At 41.7% G+C, this 7,323-nt stretch overlaps 1 non-coding gene across 1 annotated transcript; it reads left to right on the top strand.

The window, feature by feature from the left end:
* Positions 1-1,253: 1,253 nt before the first annotated feature.
* Trnaq-uug (transfer RNA glutamine (anticodon UUG)) lies at positions 1,254-1,324 on the top strand. The gene has a single exon. It is a non-coding gene; the product is annotated as a tRNA-Gln (tRNA).
* Positions 1,325-7,323: the final 5,999 nt, after the last annotated feature.

Here is a 7,323-nt window from a genome sequence, read left to right as displayed (position 1 = left end):
ACGGGTGTGAAATATGTTACAACAAAGGATTTCAGGAGTCAAAATTTCCAAAACGAAACGCAAGAGTCATAAGATGTGATACTTGTATAGAACATATAGGAGGTACGTAGTCTGAAGGTCCCTTCCTTAAAGCTTGCTGTTACAATCGGACGTTACAGCAGACACAGACACAAATTTGAATAAAACGAAAAGATACGTCAAAGACTAGACGGAGAGTTTCTAATTTTGTGAAAGAAAAAATATGAGGCACTACAAGGTTTGAACAGATCTCCCCCTTCGCAATTCAACGCCATTACCTCATAACCACGAGGCCGCTGCTTCTGAGGTTTGCTCTATGTTGGAGATCTTGAGCTTTGGACCGTTCACTGTTTCGATTTTGCTTCTTTTTTCTTAGTCCATTACACCCTTTTCCTGTTCTCATGCTAGATCTGTGTTCAGTTTTTGACGAGCTATCCACAGGGCCATCTTGCCACTGAAGTGAGGGGGTGCGATGTGGAGTATTCCTTTTGAGTAACGAATACTTTGGTTGATTTGAAGTAACGAATCGTTGCTCATTAATGTATTCCGTTACTCGCATCTATAGATACGATCTCGGCAACGGAAACCAGTACGGAGCATCCGTATACTGGAATGCGGCAAGCGAATGCGATACGAATCCTGCGTATACGAAATGTATGGAGTTGCCACTGGATTCGTCAGGCAGGAAGGGGCTCTTTACCATACTTTGCGTCCGGCTTGACTTGTTCGGTCCTACTCGCCGTTTTCGAAACTTGAAGCTGCGCGCATCGGCGCAGTAGTTGTAATTTAAAGAATACGATTTGTGTTGTACAAGCTTTGTTGTCATGTAAACTTAGTTTCATTTAAAATATTGTTTTTGTAATTGGATTATTCTGTGTTAATATTTTTTGTGAGGTGAGTAATTTACCTAGACCTTCTTGATGAATTTTAAATGCGTAACTCTATGATTCAGATGGTTATTAGTTGTTGTTTCTTTTCAGTTTGTTTAGTTAATTTAAGAAGTGGAACATTATTTTCATTTCGCTTATCAGTTATTTCAAATATGTTTGTAGTATCTTGCATTTGTAAAAATTTGTCTTTATCTTCGACGTTAAGTAATTTAAAACTTCCTGTTTCTTTGTTTTTATTTTATTATTAAGCCTGCTTCAAACGAGAGGACGCTGCATGTAGTAAAATCGCATCTTATCGGCGTAATGGCAGGATGGTAGTGAATTTAAGATTGTCACTAGCGTCCAGTTCCATTGTGTAATGGTTAGCACTCTGGACTTTGAATCCAGCGATCCGAGTTCGAGTCTCGGTGGAAACTGAAGCTGTGTTTTTCAAAGTACACAAAAATACACCAAAGTACCAACATCTAATCGTATGAATGTGATTGGTTTCCATACGAGTTTTACGATATCGTCGGTAATGGACGATACTTTTGTAATGAGTACTGTTGCTTTTAGTAACAAATACATGCGGATACACGTTTTTCCGTTATTTTCACAGCTCTATTGACTAAGCAGTAAAGACACTGTAACAAATTTCCTAAGCCATTTAGCAGAGCTGAAGACCGCTAGCAATTCAAGACGAGCAGAACCAAGCATTATGAGATACTCAGAAAGGTGGGTACTAAAGATGTTAAGATATCACATGATCCTTATAAATGTACATTGAAAAACAGTGTTAGTAGATTTCGTCCGAATATCAGAGGATTAAAAAATAAAGTAGATGAACGTTTTCTTTGCTTGGAAGTTTAGAAACAGATAATGCAATATATGTACTGCGCCAGTCTGAAAGTCATATACAGGATGAAAAGTATTTAAACCGACAAACTCTGGGAGGTTGTAGGGGACATCAAAACAAATATTTTTCCCTAATGTCATTTTTTCCTATGAGGAGTATTTAAACCGGTAGAGGAAGATATCTCGAGTGGTAAATTAACTAAACCAACAAACACTTTTCCATTTTTTGTGACCAAGAGACAACACATTAACGCAACACAGTTTCAATTGCAGTAGATTTTCAAAAATGCCTCCATTGACACGTAAAAAAGGTTACATCGTCGGATCATGTTCTGTTTGACACGGACAAAAACACCAGGAGTATCCTGAATTGTTCCTGCTGCTGGTACTATCCGGGCAACCAGATCCTCTTCTGATGCAACAGGAGTTGCGTAAACAAAGTTGCCCATCTCTCCCACACAAAAAAGTCCAGAGGGGACATATCTGGGGATCGAGCAGGCCATGGTACAGGACAACCTCTGCCAATACACGTTTCTGGCAACCGTCGATCCAGGAATCGACTCACACGACGACTGACATGTGCCGGCGCCCCGTAATGCTGGAACCACATGATTTGTCTTGTAGGGAGCTGGACGTCTTCCAGCAATTCCGGCAATGCTCTGGCGAGAAAATTGTAATAGTGCCTGCCATTTAATCGCCTGGGTAGCAGATACGGCCCAATTAAACAGTCCCCAACAACACCGACCCACACATTAACGAAGAACCGCACTTTGAGCGCTAGTAACTGTGACATGTGGGTTATCATCACTCCAAGCATGCGAATTGTGCATGTTGAAGACTCCATCACGCCCGAACGTTGCTTCATCGGTAAAAAACACAGATAATGGAAATGTAGGATGCATTTCACACTGTTCCAGGTACCACTGCGAAAACTGTGCTCTGGGTGGATAATCAACTGGTTCTAGGTTGTGGACACGCTGTAAGTGAAATGGACGTAACAATTGCTCTCGAAGGACTGTTCTTACATTCGTCTGATTCGTCCACATGTTACGTGCAATTGCACGAGTGCTGATTGAAGGATCCCGCTCCACATGCTACAAGACAGCTTCCTCAAATTGCAGCGTTCTTACCGTGCGACGACGTCCCTGTCCAGGTAATCTGCTAAATGACCCGGTCTAACGCAGACGTTGGTACACAGCAGTAAAGGTCGTATGATGCGGGATACGGCGATTAGGATATTGTTGTTGATAAACCCGCTGTGCAGCTCGTCCGTTGTGGTGCGCTACGAAGTACGCACCAACCATATCAGTGTATTCACTCCAGGTGTATCGCCCCATTGGTAAACAGAGACAATGCACTACTACACTGATGGACAGCAGTTGCCTACAACTGAAGAGCGTAATACGCCCTCTAACAACTGAATATCGTAATACGGCCTCTCACAACTGAAGAGCGTAATACGGCCTCCACCGGTTTAAATAATCCTCATAGGAAAAAATGACATTAGGGAAAAATATTTCTTTTGATGTCCCCTACAACCCCCCGTAGTTTGTCAGTTTAAATACTTTTCATCCTGTAATCACATATGTGGAAAAGGAAAGTGTAAGGGGGTATTGGCTTAGGCACCTGTGGACTAGAAGTAGCGTCTTTGATTAATAAAAAATGGTTCAAATGGCTCTGAGCACTATGGGGCTCAACATCTTAGGTCATAAGTCCCCTAGAACTTAGAACTACTTAAACCTAACTAACCTAAGGACATCACACACACCCATGCCCGAGGCAGGATTCGAACCTGCGACCGTAGCAGTCCCGCGGTTCCGGACTGCAGCGCCAGAACCGCTAGACCACCGCGGCCGGCTCTTTGATTAATATTCTAAACGTCCGCGCTCTCGGGTCCGAAAACCACCACCCCCTAAATTTTGATTAATAATCAGCAATGGCGGCCGAAGACTTCCACCGTAAGTTTCGATCATTCTGCCAACGGCCTTGTCATGGAGGGCGGAGGAGAGGACACAGGTTCAGGGCACTCCATTGTCCATAGGGTGGGAAATTGCCCCGAAGGTGGAAGAATCAGCAATGATCAACGGCATGAGGGTGCAGAAGCCAATGGAAACCACTGCATTAAGGACACGTAACGTGTGTCCACAGGACATGTGGCCTCTAACTGAAATAGTGTCGTGATGGTCTCTCCACTGGCAAAAGATTCCAGAATAGTCCCCCATTCGGATCTCTGGGAGGGGGCTGCCAATGGGGATGTGACCATGAGGTAAGATTGAATAACCGACGTAACAATGACGTTCTACAAACCTGGATATGGAATGTCAGAAGCTTGAATGTGGCAGGGAAGCTAAAAAACCTGAAAAGGGAAATGCAAATGCTCAATCTAGATGTAGTAGGCGTCAGTGAAATGAAATGGAAGGAAGACAATGGCTTCTGGACAGATGAGTGTAGGGTAATATCAGCAGCGATAGAAAATGGTATACTGGGAGTAGGATCCGGAATGAATAGGAAGGTAGGACAGAGAGTGTGTTACTGTGAACAGTTCAATGACAGGGTTGTTCTTATCAGAATCGACAGAAAACCAACACCGACAAGGATAGTTCAGATATACATGCCGATTTCGCAAGCTGAAGATGAAGAAATAGAGCAAGTATATGAGGATACTGAAAGGGTAACACAGTACACAAAGGAAGACGAAAATGTAGAAGCCATGGGGGACTGTAATGCAATTGTAGGGGAAGGAGTAGACGAAATGGTTACAGCCAAACATGGGCATGTGGCAAGGAATGAGAGAGGAGAAAGGCTAATTGAGTTCTGTTCAAATGGCTCTGGGCTCTATGGGACTTAACTTATGAGGTCATTAGTCCCTAGAACTTAGAACTAATTAAACCTAACTAACCTAAGGACATCACACACATCCATACCCGAGGCAGTGAGTTCTGTAAAACGAATGCTCTGTTCAAGAATCGCAAGAGTAGGAGGTATACTTGGAAAAGGCTGGGTGATGTGGGAAGATTTCAATCAGATTACATCATGGTCAAACAGAGATTTACAAATCAGACTCTGGATTGTAAGGGGTACCCAGAAGCAGAACGCAGTGTAGTAATGATGAGAAGTAGGCTGAAGTTCAAGGCATGAGTCGGGAAGAATCAATACACAAAGAAGTAGGGTCCTAAGGAATGACGAGATACGCTTGAAGTTTTCTAAGGCTACAGATACAGCAATAAGGAATAGCTCAGTAGGTAGTACAGTTGAAGAGGAATGGACATCTCAGGTACAAAATGTTCAAATGTGTGTGAAATCTTATGGGACTTAACTGCTAAGGTCATCAGTCCCCACACTACTTAACCTAAATTATACTAAGGACAAAGACACACACCCTTGCCCGAGGGAGGACTCGAACCTCCGCCGGGATCAGCCGCACAGACCATGACTGCAGCGCCTCAAACCGCTCGGCTAATCCCACGCGGCTCTCAGGTATAAAGAAGGTAACTCAGAAGAAGCTGCAGGTAACAGAAGAAATACTTCGGTTGATCAATGAAAGAAGGAAACACAAAAATGTTTAGGGAAATTCAGGAATACTAGTCGCTGAGGAATGAAATAAACAGGAAGTGCAGGGAAGCTAAGACAAAATGGCTGCACAAAAAATGCGAAAAAATAGAAACAGAAATGTTTGTTGGAAAGATTGGCTCAGCATATAGGAAAGTCAAAGGATATCAATCGTACGATTCGCTGATGACAGTGCAATCCTGAGTGAAAGTAAAGAAGAATTACAGGATCTGATGAATGAAATGGTCTAATGAGTTTCAGCTGGCACGGTAGCTCAGCGTGTTCGGTCAGAGAGCGGGTTGGCCTCTGTAATAAAAAAACTGAGTGAAACGATCAACAAACGAACTTGACCGGATGTCATGTGACGTCCGCAACGAACAAACACAACGATCAACAACGAACAAAAAAAAAAAAAAAAAAAAGCGTGTTCGGTGAGAGGTTAGCTGCCCTTCGTAATAGAAAAAAACGAAGTGAATGGATCGATGATGAACTTGAACAAGCGTCATGAGACGTCCGCTCCGAACAAATACGACGACCAATAACGAACAACATGTGATTTAAAACAAACGCAAAGAACGAGTACAGAATATTGATTGTGAGAAAATCGAAGACAGACGAAAGTAACGAGAAGTGGCAAAAATGAGAACAGTGAGAAACTTAACATCAGGTTTGATGGTCGCGAAGTAGATTAAATAAAGGAATTCTGCCACATACGCAGCAAAATAAACGACAGACGGAGCAAGGAGGCCATCAAAAGCAGATTAGCACTGGCAAAAAGGGCGTTCCTGAACAAGAAAAGTCTATTAGTATCAAACATAGGTCTTAATTTGAGGAAAACATTTCTGAGAATGTACATTTGGAACACAGAATTGTATGATTTATATGATAGTGAAACATGGACTGTGGGAAAACCGGAACAGAAGAGAATCGAAGCTTTTGTGTGGTGCTACAGGCGAATGTTGGTAATTAGTTGGACTGATAAGGTAAGGAATGAGGAGGTTCTGCTCAGAATCAGTGAGGAAAGGAATATGTCGAAAACTCTGGCAGGGATTTATTTGGCGTTTGGGGGTAGCTTCCCAGCTCAAGTGTAAGAGAGTGCAAAGAACCTCCATCCCCTCCTTAGCACTCTTTGCCAAGGCCGTTGACAGAATGAGGGTGACTTCTTATGCCAGAAGTCTTCAGCCACCATTACTGATGATTTTTGTCCAAAATTTAAGCAATAGCGTGGTTCTAACCCAGGACTTACACCTTTTTGATTACTAGTCAAAGATGCTAGCCCTATAACACTGGAAACATATTAACAATCAAACATCTTTCAGATCCTGCTATGAACAAGTGCTCAGACCTCAAAGAGAATTCGGTTGGTAGTATAAGATATTTGCACTTGTTGTTCTTGTGTCGAGGAGTATCATATTAAATCACTAGGAGTTTCAGATCAATAAATGTACAAGCAGCTCCTCTGATATCTGGTTCAGATTAAACATAATTAATACATAAACATGAAAATATGGAAATAAGGCACACAAATATCATATAAAATCACTTTAAGTTTTAGATCAGTAAATAAACAAAGTGGACTGCCTCTTTGGGCTGATCATTCAAGTGCAAAAAATGCTCTCATTCTGAGAAGAAGTTCCTCATGCATAATTAGGTAAGATAAACTTATTTAAATTTTTTTAATGAATAGTGTGTTTACCACAAGAAACAACGTCTAATGAATATCACTTTGTCAGAATTATCAATATGTGTCACTGAATATTCATAAACTTGAATATAATTGCTAGACACCTTAAAGTCAAGTGTGAAAAGAGACAAAGAAAAATTATGTAACAATTTTTTTTTAATTGCAACGAGTCAAACCATAATCTATAATATTCCAGTATAACATGGGTATGAGTCGTCACCACATCTCTGTTTTCGTTTCACTTATGAATATGTATCATTTTTGGCCAGTATTTTCTTTCAGGAGGCAGGTCTGAGGGATACAAATCCACTTACAGTATTCTGGTCCACACATCACACATGTTCTCCT

The sequence above is a fragment of the Schistocerca nitens genome, chromosome 1 (genome assembly GCF_023898315.1).
Source record: "Schistocerca nitens isolate TAMUIC-IGC-003100 chromosome 1, iqSchNite1.1, whole genome shotgun sequence".
Taxonomy (NCBI): Eukaryota; Metazoa; Arthropoda; class Insecta; order Orthoptera; family Acrididae; genus Schistocerca; species Schistocerca nitens.
Note: the sequence above shows the minus strand (reverse complement) of the source record. Positions and strands in the feature narration are given on the sequence as shown.